The following is a 20,061-nucleotide window of genomic DNA, read 5'->3' as shown; positions in this document are numbered from 1 at the left end:
CAAGTTGTTCTTGATAAGTCCTCTTGTTTGATCTTGATGATTTCTTGTTTTGTGTTGTTTGTTGTTTTTCATATGCATTTTTTGTTTGTTAGAGTCCATGCATTAAAGATTTCTAAGTTTGGTGTCTTGAATGTTTTCTTTGCATCAAAAATTTTTCAAAATTATGTTCTTGATGTTCATCATGATCTTCAAAGTGTTCTTGGTGTTCATCTTGACATTCATAGCATTCTTGCATGCATCTTGTGTCTTGATCCAAAATTTTCATGTTTTGGGTCATTTTTGTGTTTTTCTTTAAAAATTCAAAAATAAAAAAAAAAATATCTTTTCCTTATTTCCCTCCAAAATTTCGAAATTTTGGGTTGACTTGGTCAAAAAATTTTTAAAATTAGTTGTTTCTTACAAGTCAAGTCAAAATTTCAATTTTAAAAATCATATCTTTTTCATTTTTTTGTTTTTATAATTTTCGAAAATTTCAAAAATCTTTTTCAAAATATTTTCAAAATCCTTTTCTTATCTTTATATCAAATTTTCGAAAATTAGCTAACAATTAATGTGATAGGTTCAAAAATTTGAAGTTTGTTACTTTCTTGTTAAGAAAGGTTCAATCTTTAAGTTCTAGAATCTTATCTTGTAGTTTCTTGTTAGTTAAGTCAATTTTAAATTTTAAATCTTTTATCTTTTATCTTATCTTTTTCAAAATTTTATCTTTTTCAAAATTTGATTTCAAAAATATCTTATCCAACTTCTTATCTTCTTACCTTTTCAAAATTTGATTTCAAATCTTTTTCAATCAACTAACTAACTTTTTGTTTATTTCTTATCTTTTTCAAAAACTACCTAACTACTTTTCCCTCTCTAATTTTCGAAAATTCTCCCTCTCTTTTTCAAAAATTCTTTTTGTTTTAAATTTTAATTTTAATTATATTTTGTCTTTGATTTTCGAAAATTACTAACCTCTTTTTCAAAAAAAAATTATTATTTTCGAAATCTCTCTTCTCTTCTCTTTTTCTATTTAATTAATTAATTACTAAACACTTCTCTTTACCTCTCTTCATCTACGAATCCGAACTTCTTATATCTCTTGTGTTTGGATTCTTCCACCCCTTTCTCTTTCTACTGACATAAGGAATCTCTATACTGTGACATAGAGATTCCTCTTCTTTTCTTGTTTTCTCCTCTTTCATATGAGCAGGAACAGGGAAAAAGGCACTCTTGTTGAAATTGATCCAGAACCTGAAAGGACTCTGAAGAGAAAATTAAGAGAAGCTAAATTACAACAATCCAGAAATAACCTTTCAGAAATTTTCGAACAAGAGAAGGAGATGGCAGCCGAAAATAATAATAATAATGCAAGGAGAATGCTTGGTGACTTCACAAAGCCAACGTCCAAGTTTGATGGAAGAAGCATCTCCATTCCTGCCATTGGAGCCAATAACTTTGAGCTTAAGCCTCAACTAGTTGCATTAATGCAACAAAACTGCAAGTTTTATGGACTTCCATCTGAAGATCCTTATCAGTTTTTAACTGAGTTCTTGCAGATCTGTGAGACTGTAAAGACGAATGGAGTTGATCCTGAAGTCTACAGACTCATGCTTTTCCCTTTTGCTGTAAGAGACAGAGCTAGAATATGGTTGGATTCACAACCTAAGGATAGCCTGGACTCATGGGATAAGTTGGTCACTGCCTTCTTGGATAAATTCTTTCCTCTTCAAAAGCTGAGCAAGCTGAGAGTGGATGTTCAAACCTTCAAACAAAAAGATGGTGAATCCATCTATGAAGCTTGGGAAAGATACAAGCAGTTGACTAAAAGATGTCCATCTGACATGTTTTCAGAATGGACCATATTAGATATATTCTATTATGGTCTCTCTGAATTTTCGAAAATGTCATTGGATCATTCTGCAGGTGGATCTATTCACCTGAAGAAAACGCCTGAAGAGGCTCAAGAACTCATTGACATGGTTGCAAACAACCAGTTCATGTATACCTCTGAGAGAAATTCGGTGAATAATGGGATACCTCAGAAGAAAAGAGTTCTTGAAATTGATGCTCTAAATGCCATATTGGCTCAGAACAAAGTGTTGACTCAACAGGTCAACATGATCTCTCAAAATTTGAATGGATTGCAACATGCATCCAACAGTACTAGAGAGGCAGCTTCTGAAGAAGCTTATGATCCTGAGAACCCTGCCATGGCAGAGGTTAATTACATGGGTGAACCATATGGAAACACCTATAACCCATCATGGAGAAATCATCCAAATTTCTCCTGGAAGGATCAACAAAAGCCTCAACAAGGCTTTAACAATGGTGGACGCAATAGGCAGAGCAATAGTAAGCCATATCCATCATCTTCTCAGCAACAGACAGAGAATTCAGAACAAAATACTTCTAATTTAGCCAATATTGTCTCTGATCTGTCAAAAGCCACTTTCAGTTTCATGAATGAAACAAGATCCTCCATCAGAAATTTGGAGGCACAAGTGGGCCAGCTGAGTAAGAAAGTTATTGAAACTCCTCCCAGTATTCTCCCAAGCAATACAGAAGAGAATCCAAAAGGAGAGTGCAAGGCCATTGATGTGATCAAAGTGGCCAAATGCACAAGGGAGGAGGAGGACGAAAATCCTAGTGAGGAAGACCTCCTGGGACGTCCCTCAAGCAAGAAGGAGTTTCCTATTAAGGATCCAAAGGAATCTGAGGCTCATATAGAGACCATAGAGATTCCATTAAATCTCCTTCTGCCATTCATGAGCTCTGAAGACTATTCTTCCTCTAAAGAGGATGAAGATGTGACTGGAGAGCAAGTTGCTCAATATTTAGGAGCTATCATGAAGCTGAACGCCAAGTTGTTTGGTAATGAGATTTGGGAAAGTGAACCTCCCTTGCTCATTAATGAACTGGATACTTGGATTCAGAAAACTCTACCTCAAAAGAAACAAGATCCTGGCAAATTCCTAATACCTTGTACCATAGGCACCATGAGCTTTGAAAAAGCTCTATGTGATCTGGGGTCAGGGATAAACCTTATGCCACTCTCTGTAATGGAGAAGCTGGGGATCATTGAGGTACAACCTGCCTTGTTCTCATTACAACTGGCAGATAAGTCATTGAGACAAGCTTATGGGATAGTAGAGGACGTGCTAGTAAAGGTTGAAGGCCTTTACATCCCTGCTGATTTCATAATCTTAGATACTAGGAAGGAAGAGGATGATTGCATCATCCTTGGAAGACCTTTCCTAGCCACAGCAGAAGCTGTGATAGATGTCAACAGAGGTGAGTTAATCCTTCAATTGAATGGGGGCTACCTTGTGTTTAAGGCACATGGCCATCCCTCTGTGACAAAAGAGAGTAAGCATGAAGAGCTTCTCTCAGTTCAAGGTCAAGAAGAGCCCACACAGTCAAACTCTAAGTTTGGTATTAAGACCCCATATCCAAACTCTAAGTTTGGTGTTGGGACTACACACTAACATTGACCTGATCACCTTGTGGCTCCTGAGAGCCACTGTCAAGCTATTGACATTAAAGAAGCGCTTGTTGGGAGGCAACCCAATTTTATTTATCTAATTTTTATTTTATTATTATTTTGTGTTTTATTAGGTACATGATCATGAGGAGTCACGAAAAAAATCAAAAAAATTAAAAACAGAGTCAAAAACAGAAGAAAAAAAATTTTCACCCTGGAGGACGCACAGGCTGGCGTTCAACGCTAGTAAGATGCATCTGGCTGGCGTTCAACGCCAGAACAGAGCACCATTCTGGCGCTGAACGCCAGAAACAAGCAACATCCTGGCGCTGAACGCCAGGAATGTGCCTAGAGGAGAAAAGTTGGCGCTGAACGCCAGTAACAAGCATGAAACTGGCGTTCAACACCAGAAACATGCATTACATGGGCGTTGAACGCCCAGAACGTGCACCAATGGGCGTTTAAACGCCAGAATGATGCACGAAGGCATTTTACATGCCTATTTGGTGCAGGGATGGAATTCCTTGACACCTCAGGATCTGTGGACCCCACAGGATCACCTCAGGATCTGTGGACCCCACAGGATCCCCACCTACCATATTCCCACCTTACCTCTTAATCCTATTTTTGTGATTTGTATCCCCCATGTCACAAATCCCAGCACTCCTCACATCAACCCACTCTTCCCCATAAACCCCACCTACCTTCATAAAATTCAAAACCTCTTTCCCACCCAATCCCACCCATATAGCCGAATCTATCTCCCCCCACTCACCTCCATTTTCTTCTTCTTCTTCTTCCTCTCTTCTTTCTTCTCTTGCTCGAGGGCGAGCAATATTTTAAGTTTGGTGTGGTAAAAGCATAGCTTTTTTACTTTTCCATTACCATTAATGGCACCTAAAGGCCAGAGAAACCTCAAAGGGAAGACAAAAAGCTTCCACCTCTGAGTCTTGGGAGATGGAAAGACTCATATAAAGCAGTCTTAGCTCAGTGGTAGAACTTGTGGCTGCAAATCAAGAGATCCCTGAGATACCTCAGGGGATAAGTTGTCCTCCACACAATTATTGGAACAATTAAGGGTGGAACATCATGAGCACTCCATCATTCTCCAAGAAATAAGAGAAGATCAAAGAGCAATGAGGGAGGAGCAACAAAGGCAAGGAAGGGACATAGAAGAGATTAAAGGACATTGTTGGTCCTTCAAGAAGAAGGCGCCACTAAAGGTGGATTCATTCCTTGTTCTTTATTTCTTTCTGTTTTCGGTTTTTAATATTGTGTTTATCTATATTTTGTGTCTCTACTTCATGATCATTAGTATGTAACCATGCCTTAAAGATATGAATAAAATCCATTAATCCTTCACCTCTCTTAAATGAAAAATGTTTTAATTCAAAAGAACAAGAAGTACATGAATTTCGAAATTATCACTGAATTTAATTTAATTCTATTGATGTGGTGACAATACTTTTTGTTTTCTGAATGAATGCTTGAACAGTGCATACTTTTGATCTTGTTGTTTATGAGTGTTAAAATTGTTGGCTCTTGAAAGAATGATGAACAAAGAGAAATGTTATTGATGATTTGAAAAAAATCATGAAATTGATTCTTGAAGCAAGAGAAAGCAGTGAAAAAGGAAGCTTGCGAAAAAAAAATGGCGAAAAAAAATATAGAAAGAAAAAGAAGGAGCAGTAGAAAAAGCCAATAGCCCTTAAAACCAAAAGGCAAGGGTAAAAAGGATCCAAGGCTTTGAGCATCAATGGATAGGAGGGCCTAAGGAAATAAAATCCAGGCCTAAGCGGCTAAATCAAGCTGTCCCTAACCATGTGCTTGTGTCATGAAGGTCCAAGTGAAAAGCTTGAGACTGGGTGGTTAAAGTCGTCATCCAAAGCAAAAGAGTGTGCTTAAGAGCTCTGGACACCACTAACTGGGGACCCTAGCAAAGCTGAGTCACAATCTGAAAAGGTTCACCCAGTTATGTGTCTGTGGCATTTGTGTATCCGGTGGTAATACTGGAAAACAAAATGCTTAGGGCCACGGCCAAGACTCATAAGTAGCTGTGTTCAAGAATCAAACATGCTTAACTAGGAAAGTCAATAACACTATCCAAAATTCTGAGTTCCCAGAGACGCCAATCACTCTGAACTACAAGGGAAAAAGTGAGATGCCAAAACTATTCAGAAGCAAAAAGCTACAAGCCCCACTCATCTAATTAAATTAATATTCATTGATATTCTGGACTTTATAGTATATTCTCTTCTTTTATCCTATTTGATTTTTAGTTGCTTGGGGACAAGCAACAATTTAAGTTTGGTGTTGTGATGAGCGGATAATTTATACGCTTTTTGGCATTGTTTTTAGGTAGTTTTTAGTAAGTTTGAGCTACTTTTAGGGATGTTTTTATTAGTTTTTATGTTAAATTTACATTTTTGGACTTTACTATGAGTTTGTGTGTTTTTCTGTGATTTCAGGTAAATTCTGGCTGAAATTGAGGGACTTGAGCAAAACTCTGAAGAAGGCTGACAAAAGGACTGCTGATGCTGTTGGAATCTGACGTCTCTGCACTCGAAATGGATTTTCTGGAGCTACAAAACTCCAATTGGCGCGCTCTCAACGGCGTTGAAAAGTAGACATCCAGGGCTTTCCAGCAATATATAATAGTCCATACTTTATTTGGAGATTGATGACGTAACATGGCGTTGAACGCCAAGTACATGCTGCTGTCTGGAGTTAAACGCCAGAAAAACGTCATGATCCGGAGTTGAACGCCCAAAACACATCATAACTCGGAGTTCAACTCCAAGAAAAGCCTCAGCTCGTGGATTGATCAAGCTCAACCCAAACATACACCAAGTGGGCCCCGGAAGTGGATTTATGCATCAATTACTTACTCATGTAAACCCTAGGAGCTAGTTTATTATAAATAGAACATTTATCTATTGTATTAGACATCTTTTGATCACTTTGAGTCTTTTGATCATTCGGTCACTTGATCATGGAGAGGGCTGGCCATTCGGCCATGCCTGAACCTTTTACTTATGTATTTTCAACGGTGGAGTTTCTGCACACCATAGATTAAGGGTGTGGAGCTCTGCTGTACCTCAAGTATTAATGCAATTCTATTGTCTTTTATTCAATTCTCTCTTATTCTTATTCCAAGATATTCATTCGTACCCAAGAACATGATGAATGTGATGATAAGTAACCCTCATTATCATTCTCACTTATGAACGCACGTGATTGACAACCACTTCCGTTCTACATGCAACAGAGCTTGAATGTGTATCTCTTGGATTCCCCAACAGAATCTTCGTGGTATAAGTTAGATAGATGGCGGCATTCATGAGGATCCGGAAAGTCTAAACCTTGTCTGTGGTATTCCGAGTAGGATCCTGGGATTGAATGACTGTGACGAGCTTCAAACTCCTGAAGGCTGGGCGTGATGACAAGCGCAAAAGAATCAAGGGATTCTATTCCAACCTGATTGAGAACCGACAGATGATTAGCCGTGCTGTGACAGAGCATAGGAACGTTTTCACTGAGAGGATGGGATGTAGCCATTGACAACGGTGATGCCCTACATACAGCTTGCCATGGAAAGGAGTAAGGAGGATTGAGTTGAAGCAGTGGGAGATCAGGCGTCCTTGAGCCATACAGTATCTTCATTTGCTTATCTGAAATTCCCACCAATGAAGCTGCATGAGTACTCTATCCCTTTTATTATATATTTTCTTATTTCTATTTTCAAAAACCCATAAACCAATTTAATCTGCCTAACTGAGATTTACAAGGTGACCATAGCTTGCTTCATACCAACAATCTCTGTGGGATCGACCCTTACTCACGTAAGGTTTATTACTTGGACGACCCAGTACACTTGCTGGTTAGTTGAACGGAGTTGTGAATTCAACTGGTGCCACAATAATAATTTCATACAAGTACAAAAGAATAGTGATCACAATTTCGTCCACCACAGAGCGCGTTGAACATTTTCACTGAGAGGACAGGACTGTAGCCATTGACAATGGTGATGCCCAACATACAGCTTGCCATGGAAAGGAGTAAGAAGGATTGGATGAAGATAGTAGGAAAGCAGAGAGACGGAAGGGACAAAGCATCTCCATACGCTTATCTAAAATTCTCACCAATGAATTGCATAAGTATCTCTATCTTTATTTTATGCTTTATTCATAAATCATTCATAACCATTTGAATCCTCCTGACTGAGATTTACAAGATGACCATAGCTTGCTTCATACCAACAATCTCCGTGGGATCGACCCTTACTCGCGTAAGGTTTATTACTTGGACGACTCAGTGCACTTACTGGTTAGTTGTGCGAAGTTGTGATAAAGAGTTGAGATTGCAATTGAGCGTACCATGTTGATGGCACTATTGATGCTCACAATTTCGTGCACCAGTGTGCTAGCGCCATCAATAAAATGACATTCCCATCATGTGCGTGCGCACAAGGTTGTGCGTATGCACAGCTTGCAAGACTTCCTTGGTCATGTGGGTGCATAGAGCGTGCTAGCGCTCCCAGCAGTAGCCCTGTTCCCGTGTGTGCATACGCACAATGCTGTGCATCCACATAGGTTCAAAATTCCACGAGTTGTGCGTGGGCACAAGGCTGTGCGTGCGCACACAAATCAGAAATCACAAATTCTGCAGAAGTTGCAGAATTCATATTTTTGTCCCAAACTTCCAATGATCATACCTACTTCCACAAAATTCAGATTTTCACCAATTTTAAACCATTTTAAAGCTTATGATATTATCTTTCATTTGATATAAAAATCTTCAAATTCGAAAAATAATAGCTCAAGATATGATCCGTCGAAGTTCATCAAAATTTTAGTTTTACCAAAACTCATAAACTCCCAAGTTTTAAAACATACACTCCCAATTCTCATTTAAAACCAATCAAAACTCACCCTTCTAACATCAATCATTTCCAAACCCTCGTTCAATCATCAACCCACCAATTCCACCAAATTTAACCAAATCTCAATTTAACAAATCTCACATCAAAATCAACATTTCATATCTCAATCTCCAAATAAATATTCAATTCATCAATCACCATATATATATATATATATAGCCTCAACCATATCATCAATCAAGTATATTAATCCATATCACATACAACATTACATGCTTTTCCAACCATTACAACCACTCACAATCATTTTCACCATCATTCATACATATTTAACTCAATCCAAATTATCCATCAACTACATCAACATTCCAAAATCCTATCATAGGGTCACTAGCCTACGTTTTTACAACCACATTACATTCTAAATACAAGAAATCGAAACTATACCTTGGCCGATTCCCGTTCCACCCGTAACACTCTCAAATTTCACTTTTCCTCAACTTCCAATGTCTCAAGCCCTCACCAACAGATTTCCATGCACAAAGCTCCTTTTCAAGCTTTCCAAAACCACCAATCAAGCTTCAATATGCATATACACACTTTCTAAACCACAATTATCATAGCCAAACACAATAACTGAATACCCAATACCTTAAATTCAATATTTTCACTAGGGTTTGAGATCTCTTACCTTAACTAAGGATCAAGAAAGAAAGACCAAGCCTTCTCTTCAAGTTAATTTGATCCTATAACACAAAAGAGCTCACAACTTCAATATTTTTGCCCAAAATTTTCGAAACTAAGGGCTGGGAATTCAAAGGAGAAAATGTGGCTTACCTCAAGATTGATTGTATGGGTTTTGTAGAGCTCGACCCCGCGGTTGCATGGCCATAAACAGTGCGTCAATCGAAACTCCGGATCAAAAGTTATGATCACTTGAAGTTGGAACAAGGGTTTATGTTAATCCCCCCTTCTCCCTTCTAATTTCCAGCGTGTGTGGTGTCTTAGTGGGGGAGGAAGGGCTGTTCCCTTCATTTAGTTTGGCATTGGGCTGAACCTAGGGCCCAATATGGGTCTGGTTGGCACGGTTTAGCCCGTTCGGTCCAATCTTGGACCGATTTCTTTAAAATTGGTGTCAAAATTCTCGTTTTAAGTTTCTCTATCACATTAAACCATAAAAAATTCATTTCTCATTTTCTAGAATATATTTTAATTTATGGGTTAATTGGTCATTAATTAACCAGGTTTTACATTTATCCTAAGAATTAGAGTATATTGGAAGATAACTCATTTTCTAATTGAATTTTCGTTGAATCTTGGAAAAGTTAAATCACTTGAATAACAGCTTGAAATCAATTCTTCATAATTCTCTAATTACTTGGACTTAACGTGATACGTGATATATAATAATCTTATCTTTGGGTTCCTAGGGTTTGTGTAGCTCATAAACTAGGATTGGACTTAAACTTCTAATTTAAATTAAGTGACCAAGAAATTGGCGGTTGGTTTGGTTAGAAGATATTAAATTGCTAAGGAATTAAGGTTTAATCAATTAGGGTTTGCCATGAATTGAACCTTTGCATAATTAAACTGAGTGATAAGAATTATTAATCCGAAAAGATAGCATCTCCAAATCTTTAACTATTTTCTTATAGTATTTTCACTAACTGTTTATTACTTGTTTTTTTGAATTCTTTGATTCATTGCTTTATGATACTTAGAACATAAAACACTCAATTTAGTTTGTCTGACTAGTCTAATCATTCAATCATTGTTGCTTAATCCATTAATCCTCATTGGATCGACACTCACTCACCTGAATTATTACTTGGTACGACCCAGTGCACTTGTCGGTAAGTTTGTCTTATTCGAAATTCGCCAATGTCCTACCACCTTTCCCACTCCCAACCAACAATCAAAAGAGCATGTGAGAGAATGCCCTACCACCTTCCTCACTTCCAACCAAAATTTCATTTCAATCAATAACAATCATTATCATCATCAAAAATTCATCATTAATATAATCCTAATCATCACTAATCAACCTCAATATTTCTCAATTTCAATCATATTCACAATCAAACATTAATTAGGATCAATTAAGTTTCCTTTTTCTTTAACCAAGTTCTTAACAAATTTCAACTTTATTCTTGAATTTCGGGTCTTTCCAAAGTCTCGAAAATCATTCCATTTCGCCAATCGAATCTAAATACTCCAAATTCACTAAATCTTTTCAAAATATAACCTCTTTAATTAGCATTAATAAAACGAAACGCATTTCCAAATTTACTAAGTTCCCAAAACTAATTTCACATCATTTTCAAGCTTAAAACTTTTTCTCAAAGACTCAAAAAATTATTTATTCTTAAATACACACTTACATTACTTTATTTTTCATTAAAATCCTCAAAATATTACTTTTAAATTCATATTAATTCAATAAAACTCAATTTGGTTCAATTAAATACCTAAGTCATAATTCTTTTTATAATTAACCAAACCAAAGTAAGTTAAATCTTTAATTCACTTCTATTACTTTAGTTTTCTCTAAAATTTCTAAAAAACACATTCCTTAAACCAAAATTAATAAAACAAAACTTATTTTTATTCAATCAAGTATCCAAAACTAATTTTAACTTCATTTCTTTCGTTCAATACTTCCCCCAAAAGAGACTAACAAATCATTTCATTTTACTAAATCAAATTCCAATGATTTAAATTTACTTAAATACTTATAAAATTTTTGGCAGCATCTCCTCTAAAATTCGGACCTTACCACCCTTCAAGGGTTCCAACCAAACCAACATCTCTCATCAACCGCCTCAATATCAAACAGTTTTTCAAATATACATATAAATAAGATCATCCAAAACACTCAACAATTTTCAATACAAACCAATCAAACAAATCAATAATCCAAACACTCAAAAAATCATGTCAATCACAAGCAACCTAATGTTTCATTTACTTCTTAATCCAAACTCAGTTAACCACTTCCATTCATCCAAACATCTCAAGGTAATCCATAAAATTCACTTAATCACAAAAATATAATTTTCATATCAATATCGAGTTATAACAATTCTTGGATATAAAACGGGTTTAAGAAAAAGTCCCTACCTCGAATAGTCGAAACTCCTAAGCCACAAAATGCGTCAAGACCCTTAGTCTTCTGACCTGCAACATCGCCAGCTACAACCACAGCTCCATACTACTTTCGCAACAACAGCAACAACTTTAATCGCGACATGCAATAACCAGAACTTGACCCTACCTGACCAAAACCTCAGAATTTTTAACAAACTTATAATGAAACACTCTTATACTATTGGTGAGGGTTTTAAGGCAAGAATGACTTACTGTGGCTAAAGAGAAATAAGACAATAGAGCGGCAGTAGTTCTGACTATGTTTTTCGGGGACCAAAATGGCAGCAAGGAGCCCCAACAGTGATAAAGCAACAACAACAATGGCATACCAACTCCTTTCACTGCCCTTTCACACATGCAGTAGTAACGACTTTCTCCGATGACAGCCCAAGCAGTGATGACGGCGACGGAAATAACAGCAACAACAGCAACTAGCGCGACGAGGAACAACGACGACAGCTTGGCAGCGGCCATGACAGTAGCAGTGGAGCTTCATCATGTTTCTCTCTCTTCACATGTTCTTCGATGTCCCTCTTAGTGACGGCAACACCCCTCGGACGGCGACGGACACGAACATAGGCGACTGGCTTTCTTCAACGACAACGACGGGCATGACAGTGGCACGAGCTCGCAGCAGTGACGTTCGGGCTCCCTATCTCTCTCCTCAATGTTGTGCTCTTTCTCCCTCTCCTCGATTCACATCGACGGTGATGGCTGATGACAAGTCATCATATACCCATTTTTCAAGCTAATTTCATTTGTTTTGTTAGTCTTTATGCACTTTCTTGCATCTTAAGTAAGTGATTTGGAGTGAAAATGCATAACTTCTTTAAATCAAGCAACCACCATGAAATTAATGTTAACTCATGAGGTTTAAGCTAATTTTAATTGAATTTTAATTGATTTATAAGCCTTATGAATTTAGTGATACTTGGAGTGGTTGTTTTGGTTTATTTTAGGTGAAGAAAAGAATAAAAGAGAAAAGCGTGGCCTAAAGAAAGCGTGACCCAAGGAGAAGGAAGCGTGGTCAAAGGAAGGAAAAGTGTGCCGCATGCAATGGGGGAGGCAAGCATTGCCCTCCACAAGGGCACACTGCCCTCTAGGAGGGCAACATAAGGGAACAAAGCAAAGAAGGCAACTCTGCCCTGCCCACTACAAGGGCAGAGCACAAATTTGTGCCTTGGAATCAAGAAGAAGAAAATGTTGCCCTGCCCTCCACAAGGGCAGTATCGGGCTCACCAAGGAAGAAAATCAAAGGAAAAATGCCTATGATGCTTGCCACAAGAGTTGAACACGGGACCATGAGGAAGCAAGGAACTAAGGTCCATTACCGTGCCAAGAAACCAAGGAAAATGATTGAGCGTGTGTTTCTGCCCGGATTCGAACGCGGGACTTCATTTTGGAAACACTGCCCTGCCCTCCGCGAGGGCAGGGCAGCATTTTGTTGGTGCATGAATCTGGCGCACCAAGGGACATTTCTGGCGCACCAAATCACTACCCTGGCAGCACCAGCGCGCACCACAGCACGATCCTGGCAGCACCATATTTTTCTGCCCTGCCCTCCGCGAGGGCAGGGCAGCATCTTGTGCACCAAGGCACCATTCTGGCGCACCATGGTATGAATCTGGCAGCACCAAGCAGCGCACCAAGCACCCATCTGGCGCACCAATTTTTCCTGCCCTGCCCTCCGCGCGGGCAGGGCAGCATTCTGCGCACCAGACCGCACCAAGCCGCACCAAGCAAGCACCAACACGCACCAAATCCTGCCCTGCCCTCCACAAGAGCAGGGCAGCCTCTTGGGAGCTATTATTTTTGGGCCGAAAATTCAATTAAAATTCCAATTCAATTCATTTCTTCACCAAATCAAAAGCCCATCCAAATCCCAAAATCCAAGAATAGAAAGTGTATAAATAGGAGCTAGTTTGATGTAATTAGAACCTTTTGCTTTGCTTTTGAATTTTGCACTTTCTTTGAGCTTTGAATTTTCTTTTTGCACTTTGGAACTTCTCTTGGTGTCTTCACTGAGATTTCAGAGAATTAGGGAGGAGAATTGATCTCTCTTCTTCCTCGTTCTTGCTTGGGTCTTTTTAATTTCTTTGTTTTGATTCTTGGGTGTTAAGAATTGAGGAAATTCTGTCTCAATCTCCACTCAAGAACTCTTTAGTTTCTTTTCTGCATAATTGAATCAATTTACATTCTCTTTACTGCTTCTTCTTCAATTCCTTGTCAATTGCTTTGTGAACTTGGATCTGGGAAGGCAAATAGAGATCTAGACTTTGCTTTCTAGTCTCTTGAGACCTGAGATCCCAATTTACTTTTGGTTCTTCTGTGAACCTTGCTGCACTTTAATTTCAATTTCTGTTTGAATTCTCATTGCTTCCAATTCAATTTTTGCTCTATTAATTGTGGCAATTCAATTTCTCTTTGTTTAGATTCTGCAATCTCAGTCCTCAAACCCCTTTTATATTCAAGCAATTTACATTTCTTGCCATTTAAGTTACTGCAATCTACATTTCTTGCACTTTAAGTTTCTGTCATTTACTTTCTTGTTCTTTAAGATTCAGCAAGTTTACTTTCCTGTTCTTTAATTTACTGCAATTTCCCCTTCTCCCTTTACATTCCAAGCAATTTATCTTCTGTTAAATATAACCCACTCAACCAAAACTTGATTCGCTTGACTAAATCAACCACTAAACTAAAATTGCTCAATCTTCAATCCCTGTGGGATCGACCTCACTCATGTGAGTTATTATTACTTGATGCGACCCGGTACACTTGCCGGTGAGTTTTGTGTTGGATCATTTTCCACACATCAAGTTTTTGGCGCCGTTGCCGGGGATTGAAATAGATTGACAACGATTAAGTGAAGTGGAGGTCTAGATTAAGCACTTTTTCTTTTCTGTTCTTTTAATTTTGACTAACACACTAACTGTTTGAATTTTTGCTTAAACTAACTAAAACTTCATTCTAACTATAGATTGAAGTTTCATTGGTTTTCTGGATCTGTGTGTTTATTGTTGTGTGTTTGTATGTCAGGTACAGGAAGATCTTCCCCTGTCCTCTCTGAAATTGACCAAAGAACTCTTCGAAGAATAAGAAGAGCTGAAAGAGGGAAGAATGTTATTGGAGAGGAAGAATCTGAGGAGGAATTCCAAGAAATGGAAGGAGATCTCAATCAACTAGGAGAAGGAGCCAACAATAACCAACAACAACGAAGAGTCTTGGCTTCATACACATTTGCAAATGCTAGACACTGTGGAAGTAGCATTCTCCCTCCGAATGTCAATGCTAACAATTTTGAACTAAAGCCACAACTCATCACTTTAGTTCAAAACAACTGCTCTTTTGGAGGAGGACCATTGGAGGACCCAAATCAACATTTATCTACCTTCTTGAGAATCTGTGACACGGTGAAAACCAATGGTGTACCTCCTGATAGCTACAAGTTGTTGCTCTTTCCATTTTCTCTCAGAGATAAAGCTACCCAATGGCTAGAGACCTTTCCAAAAGAAAGCATCAACACTTGGGATGACTTGGTAAGCAAGTTTCTTGCCAAATTTTATCCCCCTCAGAGAATCCTAAGATTGAAGACTGAGGTGCAGACATTCACTCAAATGGAGGCTGAAAACTTATATGAAGCATGGGAAAGATATAAGGCACTATTGAGGAAATGTCCACCAGAGATGTTCACTGAGTGGGACAAGTTGCAGAACTTCTATGAGGGACTCACTCTTAAAGCTCAAGAAGCACTTGATCATTTAGCTGGAGGCTCTTTGCAACTCATGAAAACCACAGAGGAAGCTCAAAACCTCATTGATATGGTGGCCAATAACCAATATTTCTTTGCTCATCAAAGACAACGCCAACCATCACAAAGAAGAGGAGTAATGGAGTTAGAAGGAGTGGATTCAATTCTAGCTCAGAACAAGATAATGCAGCAGCAGATTCAACAACAGTTTGAACAAATGGCCAAAAGAATTGATGGCTTGCAAGTTGCATCAGTGAGCGCCACAAGCCAACCACCAACTACTTGGGTGCAAAGTGAAGAAACTCAAGAGGAGCAACAGCAAGAGCAAGTCCAATACATGCACAACCAAAATCCTGGAACAAATGAAGTCTATGGTGATACTTACAATCCATCTTGGAAGAACCATCCCAACCTCAGATGGGGAGACAATCATAATCAAAACCAACAACCATGGCAAAGAAACACAAGTCAGAATAATTGGAAAAGCACAAACCACAACCCCCAGCCAAACACTAACCAAAATACATACAGAAAACCACAAAATAACTACCCCAACTCTAACCATTATCCACCCAATAACCACCCAACAAATCAAAACATCTATCATCATCCATCAACACCCCAAAGCCAACCAATCTCACAAGATTCCCAGAGGATCACCAATCTAGAGCTGCTCATGGAGAAAATGATGAAGAACCAAGAATTGACAACAAAGAACCAAGAAGCTTCCATGAAGAACTTAGAAAGGCAAATTGGGCAAATCTCCAAACAGTTTTCTGTTGAGAAACCATCAAGTTCACTACCTAGTGACACCATTCCCAACCCAAAGGAAGAATGCAAGGTCATGCAACTAAGAAGTGGAAAAGTGTTATTGGATGGTAACCAAGGAGCAACCAAGAACAATGACAATGAGCCAACAAAGAATAATGAAGCCATCAACAAGGACATGTTAAGCAAGAATGTCCCAGAAAAACTCACAGAGGAAGACAACAAACCACAAAATTTGAAGAAAGGGAAGCAAATCAAGGAAGAACCAATTCCAAGACAACATCAAGTGGAGAAGAGCTTAACACCACCACTGCCTTATCCACAGAGATTTCACAAAGAGACAAAGGATCAACATTTCCACAAATTTCTTGAGACTTTAAAGAAGCTGGAAATCAACATACCTCTAGCTGAGGCTTTGGAACAAATGCCTCTGTATGCCAAGTTCTTGAAAGAGCTCATCAACAAGAAAAGAAGTTGGAATGAAAAGGAAACTGTAATGCTTAGTGAAGAATGCAGTGCACTCACTAAAGAGGGACTCCCTCCCAAGCTTGAAGATCCTGGAGGTTTCTTCCTACCATGCACTATTGGAAATCTATTCATCAACAAGGGAATGTGTGATTTAGGAGCAAGCATAAATCTAATCCCATCTTCTTTAGTGAAAAAGCTTGGCATAGAGGAGGTGAAGCCAATACAGATGTCCTTGGAGTTGGTGGATCAATCAGTGGTATATCCTAAAGGGCTGATTGAGAACCTTTTAGTTAAGGTTGACAAGTTCATCTATCCTGCAGATTTTGTGGTCCTGGATTCTTCAGAAAATGGAAATGACTCCATAATACTTGGTCGACCATTTTTGGCCACTGCTAGAGCCATTGTGGATATAGAGCAGGGAGAGTTAACCCTCAGGATGCATGAGGAGAGCATCACTCTGAAAGTCTTTCCAGAATTACACAGGAATGAAGAAATAAGCAAAACAAGTGGTGACTTCCTTCCAAAGCAAGCAACCAACAAGGCAGTAGAACAGAAAAACAAGCTTGTACAAGGAGAAAAAGGAGTTCAAAAGGAAGCAGGAGTGATAAACAAGAAGGAAGGTATCACAACCCAAGTCACTGACAAGAAAGAAAGATCAACAAGAAAGAAAAAGATGAAGAGCAAGAACAAGGCTCACAAAGGGTGGAAGAACAAGAAAATTCCAACTGAGGGATTTTCCAAAGGTGACAAAGTACAATTAGTATACCAACAGCTAGGAACAGAAGATTATTACACTGTCAACCAAATACTTTCTCTTGAGCATATGGAAATTGAGCATCAAGGCACACAGAGAAAGCTTACAGTGAGAGGTGACAAGTTGAGACATCACCAACATCAACCACCCTAAAGGGAGTTCAATGTCAAGCTAGTGACAATAAAAGAGCGCTTCATGGGAGGCAACCCATGATCTAAGATTTCGGTCCTCTCTTTCATTTAATAAGCTATGATTCCTCTGAATATGATTTTGAACTTTCATGCCTGATAAATGCATACATTGTTTTGAAGCACATGTCAAACTTCTAAGTTTGGTGTACCTTAAGGCACACCCAAGTTCATTTTTCAAAAAAAAGGGATTATTCTTAAAACATATGCATAACTCTTTTGATGAAGCATGTGACCAAACACTAAGTTTGGTGTCTGCATGTGTAACAATGTTCAGAAGATCATTTCCCACTCATGGACTCAAAACCATACAAAAAAAGGGATCATACATCAAAATTTTTTTAAAATGCATCAATTGTGAAGAACGGTTTGCAATGTTAAGTCGTCCCCTCAATAAAAGATAAGTTTGGTGTTTAAATTTTCGCATTTTTTTATATAGGGACACAATTGATCACAAAAAAATTCAAATAACTATTAAACAAACCAAAACAATTTTTTTTTATTGCAAATAAATTGCCAACGACTATATTAATGTTCTAAGCTAGCTGTTTTGGTTCAGGTAGGAGAAAAAGATTAAGACAAAAGCTAGGAGGGGCCACGGCTAGGAGAAGCTATGTGAGGATGGTCACATGTGCCTAGAAGAATGCGCTCATGGGGAAGCAGAATTTGTATGCATGCATGCATCATTGAACGCCTAAATGCATGCAGCCAATGGGAGGAGGATCCTCGTCAAGCCTCAACAATGCATGCAGACCGTCCATTCCATGAATCCTCTAGATGAACAACTCAATCTCAACCCTTCATGAGCACTAACGAGTTCCTTCTTCATTCATTGTGGTTTTGTTGGAAAGCTTGAAGACTTTGCCTATTAATAGTCGTTGCACTAAACGGTTCACACACTCATTCAAGCTACTTTCATATGAAAACCATAATCCCCTCTACTTCCAAAACCAACATAATCTCCTTATCCCACACAACAGAACCGAACCAAAACTCATCCCAAACACAACACACACTTCCTCTATTCTCACTTTTCCTTTCTTTTCACCTCAATTCCAATGGCCTCCTCAAGTTCAAAAAGAAGGCCGGGAAAGGAACCTATAGTGGCCGAACCCCCATCCTTTGATGCAACCAAATTTAGATCCTAATTCCATGAAGGGAGATATCATAGGTTCATGGAGGCAAAGAATGTCATCTATGAGAAAGGTCTTGATTTGAAGGAAGGATAATACCCCATCATGAGGCAAATTACTAGAGAAAGAAGGTGGGAACTCTTGTGTGCTCCTCTTGTTGACATCAGTGCAGTCATGATCAGGGAGTTCTATGCAAATGCTGTAAAAGAAAACAAAGATAGTCCCCCCTACACAAGTTATGTCAGAGGAGTTGAAGTGAGCTTCAGTCCAGCAGCCATCACTAGGGCTCTAAAGTTGAGAACCATAACTTATGCAGAGCCTAGTTATGAGGCTAGATTGCAAATGGAAAACAATCCTGATGAGATCTTGCAAGGGTTATGTGTGGAAAATACAGATTGGGAAAGAGATTCAAAGGGAGTTCCAAGCCACTTGAGAAGGATAAATCTTACTCCTGTAGCCAAGGGATGGTATGAAATAGTGAGAAGATCTATCCTTCCTACTGGAAACGCCTCTTGGGTCACAATCAAACGGGCACTCTTGACGTACTGCATCTTACATGGAGGTGAAATCAACCTTGCACAACTCATAGCCGACAGTATTCAAGATATGGCCAATAGCACAAGCAAATCAAGTAGTCTTGGACATCCAAGTACCATCCTCAGACTATGTGAGAGAGCTAAAGTGATCTTTGAAGATGAGGACACGACAAAAGTGAAGAAAGGGAAAGGAATTACCAAGAAGAGCATGGAGGGAATGAATGAAGAAGAAGATCAAGAAGGGGTAGTAGCTCCTAGACAAAGGAGATCACAAAGAGAGGAAGGACGAAATCAAGCTCATGATGCCATAGACATGAGCCAATTACAAAGATCAATTGAAGAACTATCTCAGCAACTCATGCAGGCTCAACAAGGCCAAAATCAGGGGGGCCAAGAGAAATATCTAGAGCCCCATCCAGAATTTATGGAGCAATTTTTGAAAGAAAAAGAGGAACGAGAAGCTTGGCAGCATCAAATGGAGGAGAAACAAGAGAGATGGCAATAACAAATGATGACTCAGCAGCAAGAATTTCAAGCACAGATTCTTGAAGGACAAAAAGAGCAATACAAAGAATTCAAAGAATCATATGATAAGCTGTATTTTAGTCAAGCTAAAGCAGGGGAATATAGTCACAACCTGTATCAATGGAAGAATGTTCATCACAACATGGGAAAAGTTAGATACGCACAAAGAATGGAGAATGATGAAAACATGCAAGCAAGGTTGGAGTACTTGACCCACAATTTGCCAACACTCAATCCTGAGATCAAGCCATTTGAGCAATGCCCTGAATTTTTAGCCAAGCAACAAGCAAGATATCATCAATATACTGAGGCAACCTTTAAAAGATTGGAAGATGTTGGGCTCTCAGGACTCTTAGATTCTGTTTGGGGTAGAAGATGTCCTGGTGAAGAGATCCGAGATTATTCCAAGATAGGGAAGAGAAAGAAGAAGAAGGGAGAATCAAGCAGTA

General features: G+C 38.7%; 1 non-coding gene across 1 annotated transcript; it reads right to left on the bottom strand.

Moving 5' to 3' along the window:
- Window positions 1-1,721: 1,721 nt before the first annotated feature.
- Window positions 1,722-1,825, bottom strand: LOC112798357 (small nucleolar RNA R71). Its single transcript, XR_003199972.1, has one exon. It is a non-coding gene; the product is annotated as a small nucleolar RNA R71 (small nucleolar RNA).
- Window positions 1,826-20,061: the final 18,236 nt, after the last annotated feature.

Source organism: Arachis hypogaea, chromosome 4 (genome assembly GCF_003086295.3).
Source record: "Arachis hypogaea cultivar Tifrunner chromosome 4, arahy.Tifrunner.gnm2.J5K5, whole genome shotgun sequence".
NCBI lineage: Eukaryota > Viridiplantae > Streptophyta > Magnoliopsida > Fabales > Fabaceae > Arachis > Arachis hypogaea.
The sequence above is the reverse complement of the archived record's forward strand: the minus strand, read 5'-3'. Positions and strand labels throughout refer to the sequence as shown.